This window comes from Schistocerca nitens, chromosome 4, assembly GCF_023898315.1.
Source record: "Schistocerca nitens isolate TAMUIC-IGC-003100 chromosome 4, iqSchNite1.1, whole genome shotgun sequence".
Taxonomy (NCBI): domain Eukaryota; kingdom Metazoa; phylum Arthropoda; class Insecta; order Orthoptera; family Acrididae; genus Schistocerca; species Schistocerca nitens.
The window spans coordinates 756,454,416-756,480,253 of NC_064617.1; the positions used below are offsets into that span (position 1 = coordinate 756,454,416).

General features: G+C 46.9%; 1 protein-coding gene across 2 annotated transcripts in view; it reads right to left on the reverse strand.

Annotated features, from left to right (window-relative positions):
* Positions 1–14,583, reverse strand: part of LOC126253048 (cationic amino acid transporter 2) — a 512,658-nt gene extending 498,075 nt beyond the window's left edge. The window contains exon 1 of one of the 2 annotated variants that reach the window (XM_049954123.1): positions 14,466–14,583. The gene's annotated coding sequence lies outside the window, so the exon portion shown is untranslated. The remainder of the gene's footprint in view (positions 1–14,465) is intronic. The other variant, XM_049954125.1, reaches the window with a different exon arrangement.
* Between the last annotated feature and the right edge of the window lie 11,255 nt (positions 14,584–25,838).

Sequence of the window (25,838 nt, forward strand, 5' to 3'; positions counted from 1 at the left end):
CTCTGCTAGGCGATTTGCAATGACGTCGGAGTCAGTACAAACCGCTCCATTCAGTGAGAGCGCAGGGACGCTGGCAGGGGTCCGATGGCCGTAGACGCGTCGAATCTTGGCCCAGACCTGCGATGGAGTGACATGGAGGCCAATGGTGGATACATACCGCTCCCAGCACTCCTTCTTGCCTTGGCGGATAAGGAGGCGGGCCCGCGCACGCAGCCGTTTGAAGGCTATAAGGTGGTCGATGGAGGGATGTCGCTTGTGACGCTGGAGCGCCCGCCGGCGATCTTTAATCGCTTCAGCGATCTCAGGCGACCACCAAGGCACAGTCCGCCGCCGAGGGGACCCAGAGGAACGGGGAATGGCTGATTCGGCGGCAGTAACGATGCCGGTGGTGACCGATTGAACCACCGCATCAATGTCATCAGTAGAGAGAGGCTCAAAAGCGGCAGTGGAGGAGAACAAGTCCCAGTCAGCCTTATTCATAGCCCATCTGCTAGGGCGCCCAGATGAGTGACGCTGTGGTAGTGACAGAAAGATCGGAAAGTGGTCACTACCACACAGGTCGTCATGCACACTCCATTGGACAGACGGTAAGAGGCTAGGGCTACAGATTGAAAGGTCAATGGCGGAGTAGGTGCCATGCGCCACACTGAAGTGTGTGAAGGCACCATCATTTAACAGCGAGAGATCGAGCTGCGACAAGAAATTCTCAACGATGGCACCTCGACCTGTTGCCACTGACCCACCCCACAGAGGGTTATGGGCGTTGAAGTCGCCCAATAGCAAGAAAGGTGGCGGCAATTGGGCGACCAGTGCAGCCAGGACATGCTGCGAGACATCACCATCCGGTGGAATGTAAAGACTGCAGACGGTAACAGCCTGTGGCGTCCACACGCGTACAGCGACAGCCTCTAAAGGCGTCTGGAGAGGGACAGACTCGCTGTGCAGAGTGTGAAGGACATATATGCAGACGCCACCAGACACCCTTTCATAAGCTGCTCGGTTCTTATAATAACCCCGATAGCCACGGAGGGCGGGGGTTCGCATCGCTGGAAACCAAGTTTCCTGGAGAGCAATGCAGAAGAAAGGGTGAAGGCTGATAAGTTGGCGGAGCTCAGCTAGATGGTGGAAGAAACCGCTGCAGTTCCACTGGAGGATGGTGTTGGCCATGGCTGGGAAAGGCGTGACGGGACTGGGAAGGCAGATTACGCCGCCGGATCACCTGCTGCCGCCGACTGAGCACCCGCGCTAGTGCCATTCATGGCGTCTGAGGGACCGCCGAGATCGAGGTCCTCAGCGGACGCCAGAATCTCCACCTCATCTTCGGACGCAGAGGGAGAAGGTTGCGGTGGGACAGGTGCCACCGCAATTCCAAGATTCTTGGGAGCCTTTTTCTTTGACTGCTTTGCTCGCTGTGCCTTTGGTGGTTCTGGCTGGGAGGGCGTCACTGGGTCAGTCTCAGGGACTGAAGACGACCGCGACGCCCTACGACCAGCGACCGGTGGTTTTTTGGCAGACTGGCGAGTGTCCGCTTTGGCACTGGGCAAAGCCTGGGATGGGAGGGCCCCAAGGGACCCCTTCCGGGCGAGAGGAGCCGAAGAAGGCCCACGCTTCTCCGGCTGTGAAGGGGGAACAGATGTCCCCGGTGGTTGGGGTGGTGTTGCTCCTGAAGTAGATGGAGCAGGAGCAACAGGGAGTGAAGTGCCCCCCACAACCGAGGGGGCCGGTGATGGCTGACAGAGCTGAGTTCGAACTGTTGGGGACGACACTGAAGAAATTCGAACAGGTGTTGCAGCAGCAGCATAGGTGGACGGCATGGGCACAGGATGTAGCCTTTCAAACTTCCGCCGTGCCTCGGTGTAGGTCAGGCGGTCCAGGGTCTTATATTCCATTATCTTCCTTTCCTTCTGGAAGATCCGACAGTCTGGCGAGCAGGGGGAATGGTGTTCTCCGCAGTTAACACAGATAGGAGGCGGGGCACATGGAGTATCAGGATGAGATGGGCGTCCGCAATCTCGACATGTGAGGCTGGAAGTGCAGCGGGAAGACATATGGCCGAACTTCCAGCACTTGAAGCACCGCATCGGGGGAGGGATATAGGGCTTGACGTCACATCGGTAGACCATCACCTTGACCTTTTCCGGTAACGTATCACCCTCGAAGGCCAAGATGAAGGCACCGGTAGCAACCTGACTGTCCCTCGGACCCCGATGAACGCGCCGGACGAAATGAACACCTCGTCGTTCGAGGTTGGCGCGCAGCTCGTCATCGGACTGCAAAAGGAGGTCCCTATGGAAAATAACACCCTGGACCATATTTAAACTCTTATGCGGTGTGATCGTAACAGCAACATCCCCCAACTTGTCACAAGCAAGTAACCGCCGTGACTGGGCAGAGGATGCCGTTTGTATCAGGACCGATCCAGAGCGCATTTTTGACAAACCCTCCACCTCCCCAAACTTGTCCTCTAAATGCTCGACGAAGAACTGAGGCTTTGTGGAGAGAAAAGACTCCCCATCAGCTCTCGTACAAACTAAGAATCGGGGCGAATATTTGCTACTGCCATCCTGAGATTTACGTTCCTCCCACGGCGTGGCCAGAGAGGGGAACGTTTTCGGATTGTACTTTTCAGCATTAAATTGAGCCCGAGAACGCTTAGAGACTGCTGGTGGCTGGCCACCAGCAAGAGAAGAAGTGCCACGCTTCATTGCGTGTCATCCACCCTGATGCCACCTACTCCGACCAAGGGCCCTCCCCACGGGCGCCACCCAGCCACAGCAAAGGCCACCTGGCAGGATGGCCATTGCCGGGAGTCCCGATGCCCCAAGGAGATGGGCATCTACTCCTTGGCATACGTGGGGAGTTAACGGCGCAGGCATCAGTAGAGCGATCCCTGTGTTGTCAGGGGGCTACAACCAAGAGGGTACATGGCGGCCCCACCACAACGGACTGGCTACCGTGCTGGATCTTAGGTGCAAAACTGACCAAGGTCGTCGTCGCAGGTAAAAGAAACACTGCAGAGTGCAGCGTGGTAATCGCCCAAGAGATCGAAAACGAGCGGGACATCATTGCAACGACGAGAAAGCCGGCTAAAGGTCTAATTGCACGACGGATACAGTGCACCATGTAAGGCGCCCTTCCCCAATTGCCTCGCTCTTCGGAATAATTTAGAAAGATGGAGGTCAAACCCGAGAGGGGACCATCACATAAGGCCGAAACATGTGAGACTCCTTTTAGTCGCCTCTTACGACAGGCAGGAATGCCGCGGGCCTATTCTAACCCCCGAACCCGCAGGGGGATCACCTGGACGGATTTATGTAGATAGTAGGTCGGTGGTTATAATGTTCCGGTTGATCAGTGTAGATTTTTTTGTTGCGGTTTTAAGGTGCAATACTGCTACGGTCATTAGCGCCCGTTCTGTGGCTTAGAGAAGGGTAAAAATACGAAATGAAACTCAAAAAGTGGGGAAACTAAAAAACAGAAGGAAAGCTTGGAAAACCACTATAGAAGTGGGGGATTCTTTTCTCCAAAAAGAGCTTCAAATGACCGACGTCATCCCACTGACACTGATGAACTCGAGGACGCGATCGGCTGAGCGTGTGTCATCTGTTAAAATGGAAGATATATCAGGCGACAGGGATCGCCACTGAAAAGATGTCGATGGCTAAAAAGACAGTGCCCTAGCCGGAGTCTAGTTAAAATTACCTCCTCCTGGCGACCAGTTCGGAAGGAAGAGGTCCAAGCACAGGGAAGAGCCTTCACGTCCCGCAATTTATCATCGTGAAGTGTAAACCAATGTGCGTGCCCCATAAAAGAACAACACGACGACAAAAAGACTCCGTAGATCGGCGAAGGGAATAGTGCGAATAGCTGGCCGAAGAAGAGAGACTGCAGCCTTGGCTGCTATATCGACCGCCTCATTTCCACAGATACCAACGTGTCGTGGGATCCAGAGGAACGCCACAGAGACGCCCCCCAAGTGGAGCAAATGGAGGCAGTCCCGAATCCGGTGGATCAGAGGGTGCACAGGGTAAAGGGCTTGGAGGCTGATGAGGAGAGAGCTGGATGAATCTGAGCATATAATATACTGCATTCACTGGTGGCGACGGATGTATTGGACAGCCTGTAGAACAGCGTAAAGCTCCGCATTAAAAACCCAACACTGGTCAGGAAGCCGAAATCTATTAGGGGTGTCGTCAACAATATAGGCACTCCCAACACCAAATTATGTTTTTGAGCCGTCAGTGTAAATAAATGTGGCGTCCTTCATTTGTGCGCATGGAGCAGCAAATGCCCAACGATAAACGAGAGAAGGGGTACCATCCTTGGGAAGTTTAAAAAAGGCCACGGAGCAGGCAGGTCCTGGGGAGAAGCAGAGGTGGTGCTGCACCCCCAGTCGTCAAAAAAGTTTTAAGAAAGTGGAAGAAATGAGATCGGAGCAGTTGACGGAAGCGGACTCCCGGTGGCGGTAGAGAAGGACGGCCTGCTTACGCTAAAACCAAGGAGGCGTCCAAGAAAACGTCATGGGCCGGATTAGCAGGCATGGATGACAGAGGGCTAGCGTAATGACAGAAGGATAGCTCGCCGATTGGACAGCGGAGGTTCAACATAAAGGGTTCCATGGGGCTGGTGTAAAAAGCTCCAGACACTAAACGCAATCCACGGTGGTGGATGTAGAAGAATAGACGAGCAAAGGAGTAAACTGTGCTTCCATAGTCCAATTTCGAGCGCACTAAGGCGCGATATAGGCGGAGAAGGACCACTCGGTCCGCTCCCCAGGAGGTGCCATTCAGAACACGGAGGGTGTTGGTGGATCCCAGACAGCGAGCCAAAAGATAGGAAACGTGGGAGGACCAGTACAGTTTGCTGTCATACATAAGTCCCAAGAATTTAGCGACGTCCGCGAACGGAAGGTTGACAGGGCCTAGATGTAGGGAAGGCGGAGGAAACACTGTACGACGCCAAAAATTTACACAGACGGTCTTACTGGGAGAAAAGCAGAAGCCGGTTTCGATGCTCCAAGAGTGGAGGCAATCGTGACATCCTTGAAGACGTCGTTCAAGAAGGCTGGTCCGTTGAGAGCTGTAGTAGATCGCAAAATCGTCGACAAAGAGGGAGCCCAAGACATCAGGAAGGAGCCCATCCATAATTGGATTTATGGCGATGGCAAACAGTACAACACTTAGCACGGAGCCCTGGGGCACCCCATTCTCTTGGGAGAAAGTACGGGAGAGATAGTGTTCACCCGCACTTTAAATGTGCGCTGTCATAAACCACGAATAAAAACGGGTAGCCGACATCGAAAGCCCCAAGAGAACAGTGTGCGGAGGATGCCTGTCTTCCAACATGTATACGGCTCTCTCCAGATCAAAAAATATTGCTACCGTTTGGCGTTTCGTGAGAAAACTTTTCTTTATGTAAGTGGAGAGAGCAACAAGATGGTCAACTGCAGAACGATGCTTTCGAAAACAGCATTCGGCAGGTGTTAAAAGGCTTCGGGACTCCATCCACCAGGCTAAACGGCAATTCGCCATACGCTCCAAACCCTTACATACACTACTCGTGAGAGATATGGGGTCATAGCTAGGTTTCGCAACAGGAACGACGATAGCTTCCCGCTGTCGGCCCAAATTCGATTATAAAGGCGAAGGAGGTAACAGATTATGGTATGATAAATACAGCAACATTTGGACGTGGACACCATCCGGTCCTGGGGCGGAAGAGCGAGAAGAACAGATTGCGTGTTGGACTTCGCGCATAGAGAAAACGGTATTATAGCTTTCGATATTTTGAGAGGAGAAAGCAACAGGTCGCACTTCCGCTGCACGTTTCTTCGGGAGAAAGGTTTGCGGGTAATTTGAAGAGCTCGAAATCTCAGTAAAGTGTTGACCCAATGAGTTAGAAATTGCAACTGGGTCCACTAAGGTATCATGCGCGACAGTGAACCCAGAGATCGGGGAGAAACTAGGCGCGCCAGATAACCGTCGAATTCGACTCCAAACTTCTGAAGAAGGAGTGAAGGTGTTAAAAGAGCTAGTAAAGAAGTCCCAGCTTGCCTTCTTGCTATAGCGGATGACGCGACGGCATCGCGCACGGAACTGCTTATAGCGGATACAGTTGGCCAAAGTAGGATGGTGGCGGAAAACGCGAAGAGCACGTCGCCGCTCACGTATTGCGTCACGGCACGCCTCGTTCCACCAAGGAACTGGGGGGGGGGGGGGGGGGGGGGGGCGCCGGAGCAAATCGGAGGTGCGAATTATTGAACGTTCCGGGGCTCTAAGAATAACTTCTGTAACATGAGTGAGCTGATCGTCGCCGCTAGTAAAATGACGGTCATCGAATGTCGCTAGAGAGGAAAAAAGTGTCCAATCGGCTTGGGCAAACTTCCAGCGTCTCGGGCGCATAGATGGCAGGTGTGGCTGCAATCGAAGGATACATGGAAAATGGTCACTCGAGTGTATCAGCAAGAACGAATCATTCAAAACGCCGAGCTAGCTGAACAGAACCAACCGAAAGGTCCAGCAAATTGGGGGAGGGGGGGGGCGGGAGCTGACCAAGAAGATGAAGGAAATTAGCTCTTGCCATTGGTGTGGACGATGTAATGTATACAGTACAAAGAGAGAAGGTATATTCAGAAAGGGAAATATGGCAGCGACAGCTTGGAAGGAACTGTTTAAGGGGATTGGGCGATAATAGACAGTATCATGGAGAAGAATCCTAATTGCCCTGTGTGCTGGAGTGCCATCAACAGAGGGAAGATCAAACCGGACTGACTGGAAATGAGGGAAAACAAAGCAATCATGGGGATGCAGCTTTGTTTCCTGAAGACGAAAGATGATGAGGGAGTAGGACCGTATGAGGATCGACAATTCATCCCAATTGGCTCTAATGCCGCGGATATTCCAATGGATAATTGACATAGGGTGGACAGAAAACAGAAGAATCTTACCATGGTTGCTCTCAACGACTGCTGAGATCCGGTGGCCGACAACGTGGAATGGCATTCAGCCAAAGGCAAAAGATCCTGATCCATAGGTTGTTTGGGGGCAGCTCTTTCCACCAGCGATCAGCCAGTTGATCGGCCACCAGTAGTCCGCCTTGGCTACATGGAAGACGGCCGAGGGCTTTTACCGCCAGGTGGCGCTGTAGATGAGACACGTCGTGGCGGAGGAGAGTAATTCTGTTTCTTATAAGCCTTCTTGGAAACAAGACGTTGAGATGAGGTAGGAATCAATGGTTGTGAAGTCGGGGTACATAAAAAATCTTCGCGAGTAGGCTCTGTTTTGGAAGTCCGGGTGTCTGATTTTGGGGCTCGTGATTTAGCAGGAGCCAATGAAGGGTGAGACGTAGAGCGAGCAGGTGATAGTGGGGAGGTTGAACGGGTGATCTTTGCGCTGGCGGATCTGACGACTGAGGCACTAAATGTGAGATCACAAGTCTGCGTGGCTGCCTCCTTAGTAGGGCGAGGAGATGCAAGGTCAGTGTTATATTTACCTGCTGGGGGCACACTGGGCTTTCAACTGACAAATAACATACGAGCAGCAAATGTAGACACCTTTTCCTTCATTCTGATTTCCTGAATAAGTCGTTCATCTTTGAAAATGGGGCAATCTATAGAGGAAACAGCATGGTGCCCAGACAGTTTTTGCAACGAGGGGATGGAGGTGGACAAGCACCCTCATGGGCATCCTTGTCACATGTAACGCATTTGGCCAGATTGGAACACGACTGGCTGATATGATTAAACTGCTGACACCAATAGCAATGCATAGGGTAGGGGATGTGTAGCAGTGGAGTTTGCAGCAATTTTTGTGCCTGGAGGGCACTGACTGTTTCTAACAAGGTGCCATTTCGCAATCGGGACACCTTTCTGAATAATGAAAGGGTTGACTGTGGAGAAGTCTTGACCTTCGTCCGACTGAGGAACAACAAGGAACTGTGGCACTGATGGAAGAATTGTCCATGGCTGAGACTCATTTAACTTTCGCTTGTGAGCAGAAATTGTAGACGTAGAGGAAACCATTGCGGAAATATCCTCCATGATTACCGGCGTCTCCGATGGCGCGCTCCTTAGTTGTGGGGGGCCCTCTCTGCGGGCACTCCCGCCTCAGGTGATTGTTCACACCTCAGGTCACACCTCCTGAGAAACTGACGGAGGGACCAATTGGTACGTTTGGAAGATACCAGCTTGGACAATCACCCCTCCCTGGGCCTGGCCGTTACCAGGGGCTATGTATGTGTCCTGCCTGTCTACACGGGGCGGGGAATTACGTGTTACCCCGTCACCAGCTACGCATGGGAACGTGTAGGTCGGCCTTCAGACACACACAGGCAGGAAAGGAAGAGAAAGGGAGGAACAAAGAAAAAGAAATAAGAGAGGTCTCAAATGCCGCAGCAGAGAAGAGGGCAAAGAGAAGAGGCAAGGGAAAGAGAAGGACAAAGGTAGGACAGAGACTTTCCAGCATAGAGAGCAAAGAAGAGAGACTATGTCTTACAGTTACAAGTGTCCATCTCCGGACATAGGCACGAAACATACTCCCAAAGAGGGAGAAGGGGAAAGGAAGAGGCGGAGGTGAGGGGAGGGGAGGGGAGGATGGGGGATGGGGAAGGATGTGGAAAAGGAAGGTATGCAGCCCCGAAAGGAAAGAGCCGCACTAGCTCGGGGTCCCGTGCTCGCCACGCACTTATCGTTGTGGACCCCCTGGGGGGGGGGGGTGAGGGGGGGGGCAGTGCAGTGTAGATCTTAGTATTTTCCAAGACCCCGGTTGACACGAGAAGTTGCGCTTGAGTTTTCGCAATGTTCTGTCTGGAACAGTAATGAAAGTTTTATGCTAGTGGTCATCAAAAGTTTTTGCTCAAGAGCCAATACTGACATTACAGTGCGGAAACCGTTGCCACATACTTACCGATCTTATTATTAACTGTAACCTACGTAAATTGAGTCCTCAATAGACTACCTACTGTAAGGGCGTGACAAGATGGTCGCTGGCGCCTAAATGGCCACTGATCGTTGAGAGTTCGCATCATCTGGAACACTATGTCGACTGTTCTGTTTCAGATTGCTGCCGACCTCAGCGGTGCCACTGTAATCGACTGACGAAGTGCTGCTGTTTTAGCTGCTTGAGAGGATGATTAACTGATTAATACCAGTAACTGTATTTATATTTAAATGGACTATGCATCATGAGACGAGCACACAAATTTTTATTAAATGTTTTGAATGTCATTTCTCGTCTACTCATAGCGTCGTATTTATTATAATAGCCTTAATTCAATTCCATATTCCTTTTCACGTTGACACCGCAGTCAAGCCCAGATCCAATAGCAGGATTGCCAGTGAAATGCAACACTTAGCATTGAAAGCACGTTCTTCACTAACACCAACGTACAGCTGGAAGAGAATTAACTTCCCGGATGGAGAGACCGCTATTTATACAAACATCTAATGTTGCAGAAAATAAAAACTTTAAGTATTTCATAAACCTTCGACTAACGATAAACACTGAACATCATATAAATGCTGGTAGTTGGATTTGGAATGGTGATTTGCAACAACAACCAGTGCAGATAATCACTACACTATACTGCATGCACCATAACACGCAGTACTGCGCAACGCATTTGAAGATGAACTTTTTCTACAATGCGCGTTCACGAACCCATGTTACTCTCATCTGAAATTTAAAACCACAGCACCTAATCGCTAAAGCTGAGTTGTCGGAACAGGAAGAACAATCCCCTTCTCTCTTTCAATACTGCAGTGGGCGCGATTGCTTACCATCTGCCTTTGAGGTAAGCGGTCAACTTTACTTAGCTCACGGCCGAGTACACGAACATCAATTACAGTTAAGCACATCTTAAAATACTGTCCCCAAGTTTTTTTTTGTTACTATGCAGGAAAATTACGCTCTTAAGAAGTTTCTAACATTAGTTCACGGTTTTGTCTAATTCGGCTGTTATATGTTAGACGCTTACTATCACAAAATACAACTGAGAACCGCGGGTCGCACGAATACTTTATTCCGGCCGCATGCGGCCCGTGAGTTGACGACCACTGTTTCATACCGTAGGCACCAAGCGCACCGACAGAGCTTCAAGAAAAATATTTAAACCACATATACAGTTATTGTAGTGAGGTCAGTGACAAAATATGCCCGTTCGCCAAAATCTGAAGCGCCTGGAAGTAGGTGATCGCCATCAGGAGCGGTCGAAGAGGCTGCGGTAACTTTATAAGGCCACCAGTAATCACGATATTCCAGCAATTTACTGTCGTCATATTAACACAGTTTATTTTCTGTAATATGTGTACACATTTGGTACCCTATATTTCAATCTAGTGCACTCACCGAATATGTCTTATTACTTTATGTAGAAATACTTCCATAACAGAGGCAGGCGACCATTGAGTTGTGCCGAATGTGTCAAGCAGTTGCCGGCCGCGGTGGTCTCGCGGCTCTAGGCGCGCAGTCCGGAACCGTGCCACTGCTACGGTCGCAGGTTCGAATCCTGCCTCGGGCATGGATGTGTGTGATGTCCTTAGGTTAGTTAGGTTTAAGTAGTTCTAAGTTCTAGGGGACTAATGACCACAGCAGTTGAGTCCCATAGTGCTCAGAGCCATTTGAACCATTTTTTGTCAAGCAGTTATTCTAAATAAATATGCAACTCAGTAAAACAGAAGTAGTATTCACGGAACATGTCTTAAGCAGTTATTAACAAGAAATATGCAGCTCAATAAAACAAAGTAGTATCCACAGACCTTCCCTGCCAATTAAAACTGTATATCGCTGATACCCAAATCTAGATTCGCATCGTATACTGTGTACGACTCTAAGCATGTCTGAAAACAGTTGCTGCGCGGATGTTTAAGAACGTTACTGAATAAACTTTTCTATTGCTTTTTTCGTCGCCCCCCCCCCCCCCCCGCGCGCCCCCAGTGATTTCGTAATGTCGTAAAAAGTGCTAATCTAATCTTTATTTTTTTCACTCTTCCTAGGTGAGGTAACTTTCTGCGGTTATACACATCGCGCCACACTAACAACATTGCGTATCAGAACAGAATCCTACGGAAATTTAAACCTTACGCTGCGCGAAGGTCTTTTTTAAAAGGATACTCAACCTGTACTCCGCACGTACACAGCGCTAATGGCCAGTGATTGCATCACGGTGTTTCCTGGGTGAACGCAGGACCATCGATTGACACGACGGAAGCGAAAATTTATCTTACTCTTACGTCACTACTCTGGACGGTGGAAGACTGGTTGGGGCTCAAGAATGTACGTAGCAGACTGCAACTCATGTATTCCACATTGAAACTAGTTGTATTGCAAAAAATTATTTCCGCCTTGATCGCAATTTCTTTTTTTAACTTTTATTTTTTTAAATACAAACAGTGTATCACTTCAATCCAATGATGTTATCATTTCTTGTAACTATTAGAAATTTGTAAATAAATCTCCTCCAGGGTCTGTCAATTCAGAACTTTCTCCGGTGTATGTGGTTCTCCAGTACGTATAAAGCTTGTAATCCCTGTCTGCCTACAGAGGCAATTTATGTATTCTTGCACAGCTACCACTAGCGGCTGTCGGGCGATATTTTCTTGTGGATAAATTACGACTTTTAGTTTCCTAACAGTGAAACTGTAGTGAATGCTACTACAGTTTTATGTTTCGTCTGCATTTAGAGGGCCCACGTTTGTAGCAGGCGATGCCCTTCCTTCTCTGACAACATAGCCGTGATATCTTCTTCGTATAATACTCTAACCCACAGAGTTCTGTAGCAGTTAATGACATACCCTTCACTGTATGCAATTATGCAAAAAATAAAGGTTTGTTTAATTTATACGTTCCACTTAACTTCATAAAGTGTTACAAAAATTATGTACAGGATACATAAATTCTGAGCTAATGTTAACGCTGGCGAAGTCAAAGTAACTTTAATAGAATTAGTTTTTCACACTATCGTGAGAGACACGAAAGCTATATGTGTATCTTAACCACGTACCGCCCAGAACTCCGGCCCGTAGTCTGTCACAAAAGCTTCATTGGAGTCATAAATCAGGCTATTGTCCTATGTGGTCTAACTTCAAATACGCATAATGTGCATGTATTCTTACACTCTGGTACCATTATTTTTTAGTAAAGCTTGTGATCAAAGTTAAATACACATTAAATCGTCAATTCTTTTTATAAGATGCCTATCGTTTAACACATTAACTAACAGAAAGCACATCGTTCAGTAACTCTCTATAGTCGTGCGAAAGAAATTTAAGTTCCTCGGCACTATCTATGATCCAAGACGAATTTATTTTTGTTGCCAGTTTAGTAAACACGAACTCCCAAACAAAGTTAACTATTACGCACCATTTATTTTCTGATGTCACAGCTGGGTGATTTCTTGGGAGTCTTTCTTCCACCAAGTGATTTTGTTAATACATAAGCTTCTTCCTAGGCACACCCTTATTCTCATCCGTATTCCAATAAACAAAGTACGCATTTTATTCACTAGAACGTTCTGTTTCCAATCATTAACATTAAAAATGAAACGACATATTCTTCACATACATGAACTTGACTACAAATTCATTTTAGGTTGTCTGAGAAACTCTAGAGAGCTTACGATAGAATTGTCGCAATCGAATCTGTGTGAATACATGACGAAGAAAAAAAGTTACACTACTCTTGTTAGTATGGTAACTTTTATGTATGTATCGTCCATATTTGCAGAATAACAACACACATTCAATGTAAAGAACAGTGTTTTGAAACAAAAAGCACTAGGTAGTTGGGCGATCTGAATGTTCCATTGTTTACCACACGGCCTGTATCAATACATATTTACCATGTGAAATAAGTTTTGAAAAAGTATCAGTGCGGAGCGACGGACTAAACGCTGTCTAGGATTAGCTTGAGTATATCCATCATCATCGCTGCGTACTAAGAATTTTTTTTTAACTAAAAACTCTAAACAATTGAAAGAACGAAAGAAAACTATTTATATAAACAACATTTTAACATACTAAGAGTACTTCTGGAATGGTATATCTAAACGGGATTCGTTAAAAAGTGTTTCGCAATCACTAGTGTCGTGCACATGTGTTACGATAACTATGCCACTTGTCATCGAGTTTGTGTGGGACGCTTCCCACGTATGTAGAATTTCTTACCAGAAGACACCGATGATGCAATATTTTGTAAGAGTTCATAAACCTGGACAAGAATGTCCATGTGAACGCTTTGAGGTTCCACAGACCTGTCAAAAAATACACGACACCCAAGTGCTGATTTATATTCTTCCTTCTTACAGGTTAATCATCTTATAATCTCTTAAACCTTGAATGAAGTCATAGTGAAGTTAAATACAACCACCGTAAAATGATAAAAACAAACCATGATCTTACACTCAGTAGGCATGCTGCCTTTGGCGAAACACAGTGAATATTTTTTCTTTAGTCGCCAGTCAAACAATAGTATAATTACAATTTCGTCTTATTACCGATTTAACAGATGTATTCTGTACAGTATTTAGTTTCCTAGTAATTTGCTACCACTTTTTCTTCCTTTTTGAACACCCCTGATGCTGACAACATCGTAATAAGTCGAAGCCGATAATGATACCATTTGAGAGCCCTGAGGCAGAAATACACAAAAAAACAGACCTGAAACATAGTGGTGGCAAAAATCCTAGGATGTTACACTAGGTAAATTGGACGTCACACGTCGCTAAGGGAGACGATGGAATAGTGACTGCTGGGAAACGTTCTGTAGCCCACATTCAAAACAGAATTTTGGATTCAGTTTTCGAGTGCGGATAAAATGGTAAAGCACTAGGTAAAATTTAAATAGTAACCACCTCTTCCCTTGTTTTCGAAGTACGGTATAGGTGCATAATATGCACCAAAATACTAGTAGGAGATTTATCAATTACGTAATACATCAATTCTTAGTTTATCATGTAGATTTAAGAATTTACGTAGAAGAAATTCATTAAAATTTGAGTGAATTTTGGCTGTGATACATTCCTAATGAAATCAGCAATGGCTGAGCCAGTCACAAAGCAGAGTTCAGGTTTCGTCAAAATCACGTGTACTAAATTAGAGCAAATTTCATCTGCTACGAACGTAGGAATCGGGCTACGCAACACATCCATCTGTTACCAAAATCTTTATTTCTTAATCACATTCGTTCTGTTCACCAACTCGCAACCAAAGCGTAACTTTGCAACCTGACCTACACCTAGGGCTACACTACAGATCAGTCTATCACCGCAACTAGGTGAGGGATGACGGCGCGGTCACACTGTAAGCGGGACATGGCCAACACCTGCGAGTAAACACTTTGTATCTAGCAAGTTTACAGTTGCAAACGCGTCCACCTTCCGGTGGCCGATTGTTTGCGATCGGCGAGTACCGGCAAGCAACCTGCCGTGCTGGAGCGGCGCCTGCGGCGGCGTCTCGGTTGGTGGGTACCCACCTGTTGCTGGTTCCGGCTGTGGCTGCGTCGGCGGCCGCTGCACTCGCTCACAGGATGGCACGGGACAGACGGCAGACAGGTGCAAGAGGCAGAACCGCACTGTTCGCGAGGACGGCGCCGAACACAGTCGGCCGCTTCGACGCGCGTCCACCTCGGGGTGGCGGCGCTACTGTCGCCGTTGTGACGTCCTTTTCGGGGCAGTCCCTGCCACCATCGGCGGCCACAGCCGTTCACCACACGTTTTCACGCCTACGCCGACTCACATCCTGTGAGAGTGTTCAGCAGCGTGCCAGATTTCACGCCTTTGCATAGGTTGCAACTGCTTTGTCGAAAATCGCTTTTTTCTACACCTACGAATACATCTGCATTGTAAATTATCTGTAAGAAGGTGGCAGAGTTACAGGTGTAACAGAGGAAATATTGTATCCACCGTTATTCCTGTCATACTAGGGGATCTTAATTAACAACGAAAACTGACGCGGGTACAAAAATACGATAAAACAAACAAAGCCGTCCCGGTAAACATGGGTCCGCGAGGGAGCTGCGAAAGTGTGGTTACTTGTCGCCACACATTTCAGCGTGACATATTGTCCTAGTTAGTACAAACCAGTAAACACCTAATTCTTTAAGGAACCGGACTTCCACATATAAGGCATCTGTAAATTTCCAATTACGTTACACACGAGTAATGAATTAAATATTTGACGTCAGGCATGTAAGCGAGAAAGAAAATTTTGTTTACAGTTTACTGGAAGTCGCTAAGCGCTCTCATTATAAAGCACTTGGTCAGTATACTCTGGGTAATAGAGGTTACGTTTTAAGCAGAAGCTAGTTTTTCAAGTCTCCTGAACCGTGTGTCGTACACTGATGTAATTTTCCAGGCACATTTAGTGCTACATGTGGACACTGGCCGGCCGTAGTGGCCGTGCGGTTCTAGGCGCTACATCTGGAGCCGGGCGACCGCTACGGTCGCAGGTTCGAATCCTGCCTCGGGCATGGATGTGTGTGATGTCCTTAGGTTAGTTAGGTTTAATTAGTTCTAAGTTCTAGGCGACTGATAACCTCAGATGTTAAGTCGCATAGTGCTCAGAGCCATTTGAACCATTTTTTGTGGACACTGCCTGCATAATGTGTCGCGAATATAGTTAGTAGGGGGAAAAAAAACTGAACGTCATGCCTGATGCGGCAGTCTTTTTGCATGAACAGCGGAAATGTAGAAAGTGTTAAACCTTTTTCCTTTCATTTTGAGGTCGGTGTCCGAGAGAAAAAAATTAAGTGAAGGTTTGAAATCCTGTATAAAGTTTGTTGCAAATCAACAAGTGCTCTCCTTCTCAAATACTGGATCAGTGCTGTCTGAGTATTTGCACACGGTCAGCTATGCCGCCCCAATGCGTACGAGGTGCGGTTATAAGATGGAGTATTGCTGTAAAACACTGTAATTCAAAAACTCATTTATTTAGTTACTGTCACCCTCGATACTCGCCTCCTCTATGCCTACATCGCTCCATGCGAATATTCTATTGATAGAACCAGTGCTAGGAGTCTTTTTCTACGAGCTCCTTGATGACGTCTGCCGCTATTTCTTTCACTGCTTCAGCGAATGGAAATATCGTTCCTTTTAACGCAGATGGTGCTGCGTGCTAGGTCAGGCGAATAAGGTGGAAGGTCTAACACTGGGATGCGGTACTTCGCTAGAAACCCATCACCAGGCAATGCGGCGTGAGCCGGTGCGTTGTCTTGGCGCAGAACCCATGGCTTGTTGTTCCACAATTCGGATCGTTTTTTTCCTTATTTTCTCATGGAGTTGAGCAGGAACCTCAAGGTAGTAGTGTTGATTAATAATCTGACCTTCACGAACCCAGTGAAGACACACAATTCCATGAACATCGTGAAAAACAATCATCATCTCTTTGAATCTTGATCGGCTCATTCGAGCTTTTTTTGCTCTCGGTGAAGTTGCGCCCTTCCAGGGCATGGGTTGGAGCTTAGGCTTTGGATTATTAGTGAAAAACTGAGATTTTTCACGCCCTATCACTCGCTCCAAGAAATTTGGATCATTTTCGTGATATTCAAAGTGTCAAAACAAACATTTTCGCGAATTTCTTTTTGCTCGACCGTGAGAATTTGCGGCACCAGTTTCCCCCACAGTTTTTCCATGTTAAATTGGTTATGTAAAATTTGCCTTACGCATTCTTTGTCAATACCTACCTTTCAACTATCGATTGAATACTCGAACGATGGTCAGATCGAATCAGATTATTTACTTTTTCGATATTTTCATCTGTTTTGAAGGGCGTCACGGGCCTGAAACGTTTTCAACATATTTTCGATCATATTGGAAACGCAAGAACCAGTCAAAACCAACGCATACATGATACACAATTTTTCCCATACACTTCTTTTAATAAAAGATAGGTTTCAGTAGCAGCTTTCCAAGTTTCATGTGAAACTTCACGACAGTTCGTTGCGCTGTCGTTACACGTATCTTTTTTTTAACCAAATAATAACTCTTACACAAATAAAGGCCATGACCACATTAATTTGTCCACAGACACCAGGGATGTCGCATTCGACTGAGAAGGTTCCTCGCTTTACAGCTATTGGTAGTTCACTTTGGCGCATGCGTACTTATTCTGTGACAGCATCAGTCCGGTTATTTTATAGTCACACTTCATACACACATTCTATAACTGTAATACCTGTCTTACTGTGTTGAACATTTTACAGATTATGTCAGCGTATTTTTTTTTTAATTTGGTCACTATTTATGATATATGAAATACTGAAAATCAAATTTCTTTTGCTCCTGGAAGCCGAAAGGTAGACAACTTCCAATCTAACTGGGCTCAAGTGTCGCCCAACGGCTACCTTAGGAAAAGTACAATGTTACCTCAGCAGATTTACAGAACATCGATGCCTGGGCTCGACTCTGTAGCGAATTATTAACTCTCCCAAGCAACCCCGACCATCCCATAAATCTAGCTGCTCCATTTCTTCTACCTTATTAATGAGAGTGCTGTACATTTCACTTTTGAGATGACCCCCAGACAGAAAAATACAGAGGTGAAGTGATCTTGGAAGCTATGATACAGGCCCTGCCCGAACTGTCCATCTCGGACCGCATTACATCAGCAACAAACCGCGCCAGTGAACCATCACGCATGTATCACATGCCCCAACCATAGATCACTGTTGAAATTGGAGCACAGCTAAACAAGGATTGTTTACATTTATAGGTTCGTTCTAACTAGACCAATACATCATACTGATTTCTGTGACGCCTTGTAACCACACATTTGCAGTTATCTCACAAACGGCTCATTTGTAGATCCACGTTTACTGGAATGTTATCTCTTCTATAGTCAGATACTCTCACCCGTCAGTTTCCGCTATTAATTATAGCACACCATGAACACTGATCAGCCAGAACATCATGAACACCGACGTGTTAGCGATATAAACCCGTCCAGGTGATAGCGTCAAGGCGAGCGGTCTTTCTGAGTTTGACCGAGGGCAGGTTGTGATAGCCCGGAGCCTCGGCGTGAGCATTTCGGAAACTGCACAGCTCGTCGAGTGTTCGAGGAGTGCTGTGGCGAACGTCTTCAGCACGTGGCGAAACTAAGGTGAAACCACGTCCAAATGTCGTGGGGTTGGGTGGTCACCACTCATCACAGATGTCAGACGTCGTACGCGGTGCTCACTGATAAAACAGGACAGACAGCGAACTGTGGCAGAATAACATCAGATTTTAATGGTTCAAATGGCTCAGAGCACTATGGGAGTTAACATCTGAGATCATCAGCCCCCTAGAACTTAGAACTACTTAAACCTAACTAACCTAAGGACATCACACACATCCGTACCCGAGGCAGGATTCGAACCTGCTACCGTAGCAGTCGCGCGGTTCCGGACTGAAGCGCCTAGAACCGCTCGGCCACAGCAGCCGGCAGATTTTAACACTGGGCGGAGTACAAGTGTGTCTGAACACACAGTGAGCCGGACCGACTGAAGTGGGCACGTGACCATCCATCGGCACTGGACATTGGTGCAGTGGCAGAGCGCTGCATGGTCTGATGAATCCCGATATCTTCTTCATCATGCCGATGGGAGGGCGCGAATCCGTCGTATTCTAGGGGAACAGCTCCTTGACACCTGTAGCGCGGGACCAAGACAAACTGGCGACTCCATTATACTCTGGGGAACATCCACGTGGGCATTCTTGGATGCAGTGGCGCTCGCGCAAGGCACCATCACGCCCAAGGAGTATCGTACAGCCCTTCATGACGGTCATGTTTACCGATGGCAGTGGTATTTTTCAACAAGATAATGCGCCATGTCACAAAGCCAGGAGCATGATGGAGTGGTTCGAGGAACACAGTGACGATTTCCAATTGAAGTGCTGGCCCCCCAACTCGCCAGATCTGAACCCAGTCGAACACATCTGGGATGTGATTGAACGTGGCGTCAGAGCTCATCGCCCCCCCCCCCCCCCCCTGCCCAGAATTTACCAGGTGATTTGTGTGTGCAAATGTGGTGCCAGCTCCCTCCAGAGACATACCAAGGCCTCATTGCTTCCATGGCACGGCGAGTCGCCACTGTCATCCACGCCAAATGTGGAGATTTGTTAGGTAGTCATAAGGTTCTGGCTGATTAGTGTATATTTAAGTGATCTATCATTGTACAGCTATGAAGCATATGATGCGTACAGTGTGAGTATGATAATCCACTGGGTCTCCAAGACTTGAAATTTTAGAAAAAATGTCTTGAAAATCAGTAATTATTCCACTGCAACTAAACTGACATTGAAAAAAGATGAAGCACTCAGTTCTGTCCTACAGAGAACTTGACAACACTTTCAGAAAATATTAATGAGGCAAAATACAAAAACGACACAGAAAATTTTCAATTATTAGGTGCTTATACACGGTTCATTCACAATAATACGACCACCATCTACGTTCAAAGTCAACGTGTAATAACCATTCACATATGGCAGGTGGTAGCGCTAGCAATGGAGGGTATAAATCGCGTGTCGGGGAAATGCGGATAAGAGTGCAGCTGTCGTAATGCGGAAACGGAGCGATTTATCTGACGCCCAAAAGGGCATGATCATTGACTTTTGCGCCAAGGCTGGAAGCATTTCCGAAGCGGCTAAGTTTGGAAACTGTTCGCGTGCCGCCGTGGTTAAAGCATACCGTGCATTGCAAAATGGCGCTATCCAAAATCGGCACCAAGGCAACTGCGGTGCACCATGGGCCACAGATGGCAGGGGGGGGGGGGGGGGGGACGGCTGTGGAGATGAATACGGATGAATAGACGTGCAAGTATTGACCAACTGACCTCTCAGATGAACCAAGGGGCTACCAGTAGTCTGACCTCAACGACCGTTCAGCGAACGTTGTTGCGTATGGGCCTCTGCACGAGGTGCCTGTTCCACATACCCATTCTGACTGCTGTCCGTTGCCGACAAAGGCTAGAACAAGCATGCCAGCACTGCAACTCGACATGGCGACAGGTGGCCTTTCCAGATGATCTTGTTTTATGGTCAATCGTTCAGAAAGCCTTTGTATGGCCTGTACTGCCCTGCATCAATCGTCATAAGGATACAGGACGGAGGAGGGAACGTTATGGTTTGGAGGATGTTTTCGTGGCATTCGATGAGTAATCTCGTCATTCTGAAAGGCACAATGGATGAACCCAAGTTTCAGTCTATCGCTGGAGATACATGAAGCTTATTTTTCCTCAGTATGATGGAATCTATCAGCGGGACTATGTAACGTGTCACACAGCTCGTAGTGTACGTACGTAGTTCGAAGAGCACCAGTATGAGTTTGCTGTACTCCCTTGGCCACCTCTCCCCCCCCTCCCCCCCCCCCGCCCCCAGTTTTAAGCCCAATCGAGAAAATGTGGGACCACATAGATCAGGCTGTTCACACAATGGGTCCTCAAAGCTTGCCCATGCCTGATGCTGACAGTCTGGTAATGGTAGTTATCAGCGGCCACGTAAGTTCTGGGAGAACGCATTGGTTCAGATTCAACCAAGGACTGACCATTGCGCCCCATTCAAGCTCATTATGCGCAGTATGGTAACGGTGCTGGTCAGTGGCCAAGCAAGCTCTCGAAGAAACTGTTGCTTAAGCATCAACCACTGAATGCCCATTATAAATTTTTGGAACGTTGTCTGTGGGGAAAAAAGCGATAGATAAAGCTATAATAAAATTATTTTAATAAAAGCAGTCTTGATGACAAATAAGTTATTTTTTATTTCATCTGGTGATCGGTTTCGATCTCTTATAGGATCATAATCAGACCATTTTACCCCTTACTCAGTGGCGTAGAAAAAATGTTCAAATGTGTGTGAAATCGTATGGGACTTAACTGCTAAGGTCATCAATCCCTAAGCTTACACGCTACTTAACCTAAATTATCTTAAGGACAAACACACACACGCATGCCCGAGGGAGGACTCGAAGCCGGCCGCGGTGGTCTCGCGGTTCTAGGCGCGCAGTCCGGAACCGTGCGACTCCTACGGTCGCAGGTTCGAATCCTGCCTCGGGCATGGATGTGTGTGATGTCCTTAGGTTAGTTAGGTTTAAGTAGTTATAAGTTCTAGGGGACTGATGACCACAGCAGTTGAGTCCCATAGTGCTCAGAGCCATTTGAACCATTTTTTGAGGACTCGAACCCCGCCAGCACCAGCCGCACAGTCCACGACTGCAGAGTGACGTAGAGCATGTCACTTTGGACTAAGTGATATTCAGGACGGATCCTGCCGTGCTCTACGTTTCTTCAATAAAAAATAAACAGAGGGGTTCGGGGGTCCGTTATTTTCTCCATTCCACCCCCCCACAATACGCCAACCACCTCAATATGAAGACGGGAGAAGCTAGTCTTCGTGCCGCTGCCTGATAGGTAGTTGCTGCTTTCCTCGTGAACGTCACACTTTGTAAACAGCCATCAGTGACACCAGGGCGAAATCTGCTCCGTTCGGTAAACCAACTTCGCATCAATTGCGTCTTTACCTACACCATCGGAGGTGGCCAACATGCGGACGATATGTGATAATAAGTTTGGCGAACTATAGTTTTATTACTTTCCTAGCTTCTAAGAAACGCTTCTTCATTGGTCTAGCTGATCCTCTGGCTGCAATGTGGGTCCTAATTTCTGCCTCAGCCGCCTTATAATCGACAGTGGCTGCTCTCTCGGTGCAACCACTGCCATCCAGAACCAGGATGATGGACTTCTGCAGGTTCCTTGAATAACCAGCATCGACAATAATACCCAGATAACATCTCACGTCTAGCCTCACAACGATTTCCTTCGTGTTCTACTCATTGACACCTTCTTGGGGTGTCTGGAACATATGATGCTGGAAACAACAGATCACTCTTGTTGTTATTATCGTGGTTCTCAATTCGAAAACTGGTTTGGAGAAGCTCTCCACGCTAGTGTTGTAAGACGTATGCTTTGCCGGCGATGGGCGAGGCATGACAGAATCTCTGACCAGAGAGTAGTATGTCGTTAATTGTTGCTAGTCGCTAGTCTGCGCGAGTCGACAGTATTAGTCTGGTGTAGTCTGCGTGAGTCGGCGGGAGTCGGCATGCGTCGGCTGTGTGCTCTGCTCGCGACTCTGGTCAGGACTCTGGAGGATGAGTATTGTTGTAGAAGGTAAAGAAGCAGCCTTGCGCATATTTAATAATGTATGTTAATTGTAATTTAATTTGTTCAAAAAAATGCCCCAATAATAATTTTTATAATATAAAGTAACTCTTTTAAAGAAAAGCATTCATTTCAATTTAAAGAATTTTTCCAATGCATTATCATTGCTTCCAAGAATCAAAAAAAAAAAAAAATATACGCCAGCACTGCACGAAACTGTGTCGAAAAATGACTAATTAAGAGCAGATATGATTGCAGTTTTATTGAGGTAAGAATTTTTGCTTTTTTTATTCAGAATACAGGGCCGAAGGGCAGCGCTGCTGTCCTCATAAAATTCATCAGGTTACAAAACTTTTTTTTATTATTTTGGTGTTTAGGAATTTTTCTGTTTTGAACTTGACATTAAATGAGAATAGAATTTTGTGGTAACATTAAATGTGAATGCATTTTTGCACACAGACAATAAATGGGAGCCAATTTTGTTCAGAGGTCACAATATTAGAAAATTCATTTAATTATTATTTTTTTTGTGGCGAGCCTACACTTGGCTCATTTTCATTTTCAATTATTATTTTTTGTAGGGAGGTTACACTAGGCTCCATTTTTTAATTGTTATTTAACATTTTTTGTGGGGAGGTTACAGTGTGTCCAATGCAGTCCTCTTCATGTCCGCATAACTACTGCAGCCTACATCCATTTCAACCTGCTCACTATAGCTGAGCCTTGACTTCCCTTTACTGTTTTTACCCCCATACTTTACTCCATTATCAAATTAATCATTCTTTGATGTCTCAGGATACACTGAGGAGAGAAAAGTCATGGGCTAGAGACATGCATATATGCAGATGGTGGTAGTATCGCATACACAAGGTATAAAAGGGCAGTGCATTGGAGGAGCTGCCGTTTGTACTCAGGTGATTCGTGTGAAAAGGTGTCCAACGTGATTATGGCCGCAGGACGGGAATTAACAGACTCTGAACGCAGAATGGTAGCTGGAGCTGGACGCATGGGACATTCCACTTCGGAAATCGTTAGGGAATTCAATGTTCCGATATCCACAGTGTCAAGGATACGCCGAGATTACCAAATTTCAGGCTTTACCTCTCACCACAGACAACGCAGTGGCCGACAGCCTTTACTTAACGACCGAGAGCAGTGGCGTTTGCTACAGTTGTCAGTGCTGACACACAAGCAACACTGCGTGAAGTAACTGCAGAAATCAGTAAGGGGCGTACGACTAACGTTTCCGTTAGGACAGTGCGGCGAAATTTGGTGTTAATGAACAGCAGACGAGCGACGCGAGTGTCTTCGCTAACAGCACGACATCGCCTGCAGTGTAGCCATATCGATTGGACCTTAGACGACTGAAGAACGTGGCCTCATCAGATGAGTCCCGATTTCAGCTGGTAAGAGCTGATGGTAGGTTTCGAGTGATTCACAGACCCTGCGAAACCATAGACCCAAGTTATCAATAAGGCACTGTGTAAGCTGGTTTTTGCTCCATAATTGTGTGGGCTGTGTTTACATGGAATGGACTGGGTCCTGCGGTCCAGGTGAACCGATCAGTGATCATTTTCAGCCCAGCCATTCATGGACTTCATGTTTCCAAACAAGGATGTAATTTTTATGGATGATAGTGCACCATGTCACCGGGCCTCAGTTGTTCGCGACTGGTCTGAAGAAGATTCTGGACAATTCGAGTGGATGATTTGGTCATCCAGATTTACCATCACTCCCATCGAACATTTATTGAACATAATCAAGACGTCCATTCGTGCACAAAATCTTACACCAGCAACACTTTCGCAATTGAGGCGTTTGGTGCAAGAAGGAGGCAGCTCCACCTTTTGCCTCTATTGAGTTGAACATCCTAACACATACAAAAAAAAAAAAAAAAAAAGAAAAGAAAAAGAGAACCGCTTCGTTTGGTGCAAGAAGGAGGCGGCTCCACCAGCTAGTTCCAGAGAAATCCAACAAATGCAGCTGCCTGCAGTCCGAGTTAGCGTGAAAATGGAGGCAGCTCTGGGAGCTGCCTTGTTCTTCCCCCAAAAGACGGCAGCAAGGAGGTTATGTTACATAGTGTTCAGCAGACTGGTGTAAATGCTGTGAGTTCCGTGTGAGGGATATTTTTTGTTAGGTTTACGATCTGTTTTGTAACTTCATCGTCTTTTGATTTCACGGTTTCTGTCAATATAAGTGAACCAGAAGAGGAAGATCTATTTAATTCTGACTCTTCAGAAAACTACGAGCCAGGTGAAGATGAGACATTTACTGACTCAGAAGAAGATTCAAGAAACAGAGACGCAGTTGGACCACTCAAGAGCAAAAAAGGATCGCACAAGGAACAATGGAAACGGAACATAAGGAAACAGCGGAAGGTTGATGGAAAGCACTACAAGAGCACGAGTGGAAAAAATAGGCCTCGCCAGACTACAGGTAATAATTGCAGTTGCAAATCCAAGTGTTTTACTGAATTCGGCGTTGAAGCAGGGCATCGTACTATTAATGATTTTAATGGCCTAACGACAAGGCATGCCCAAGATGTGTATTTGGCTGGTTGCATTAAAGGATTACCTTTTAAAAGAAATAGGCCAAAAAGTGGAACAGGAAAGCCCAGGGCGTTTTTAAATGTTTGTACTGTTCGGTAACAGCAATGCAAGAGTCTGTAAAAAAGCGTTTTCGTCACTGCATGGTATGCCCAGAAAGCGAGTGGAGAACATCGCAAAGCAACTTCCTTTTAATGGAGTTACCATACCAAAACCAGATGGCAGAGGAAAGCATAATACAAGAACCAACAAAATTCCAGATGAAACTGTATAAATGGTTCATTGTCACATTGACAGTTTTCCTAGGCGAGAAACACATTACAGTCGACGAGACAATGGCAATAGACAATACTTACCTGCCGACCTCATTATCAAATAAATGCATTGTTTGTACGTAGAGAAGTACTCAGAATCTCCAACAGAATATGACCTTTACTTTTGGTACTTCAAGACACACTTCAACATCAGAGCCGGCCGGAGTGACCGAGCGGTTCTAGGCGCTACAGTCTGGAGTTCGAATCCTGCCTCGTGCATGGATGTGTGTGATGTCCTTAGGTTAGTTAGGTTAAAGTATTTATAAGTTCTAGGGGACTGATGACCTCAGAAGTTAAGTCCCATAGTGCTCAGAGCCATTTTTTCAACATCAGCTTCAAGCACCCAAGATCGGACACATGTCAAAAGTGTGCCAACATACAACAGGAACTTAGTGCCTCTTCTACCTCAGATGAGAGACGGAAGGAGCTCCAGGATGTCAAGCGTTACGAATTACACTCCTGGAAATGGAAAAAAGAACACATTGACACCGGTGTGTCGGACCCACCATACTTGCTCCGGACACTGCGAGAGGGCTGTACAAGCAATGATCACACGCACGGCACAGCGGACACACCAGGAACCGCGGTGTTGGCCGTCGAATGGCGCTAGCTGCGCAGCATTTGTGCACCGCCGCCGTCAGTGTCAGCCAGTTTGCCGTGGCATACGGAGCTCCATCGCAGTCTTTAACACTGGTAGCATGCCGCGACAGCGTGGACGTGAACCGTATGTGCAGTTGACGGACTTTGAGCGAGGGCGAATAGTGGGCATGCGGGAGGCCGGGTGGACGTACCGCCGAATTGCTCAACACGTGGGGCGTGAGGTCTCCACAGTACATCGATGTTGTCGCCAGTGG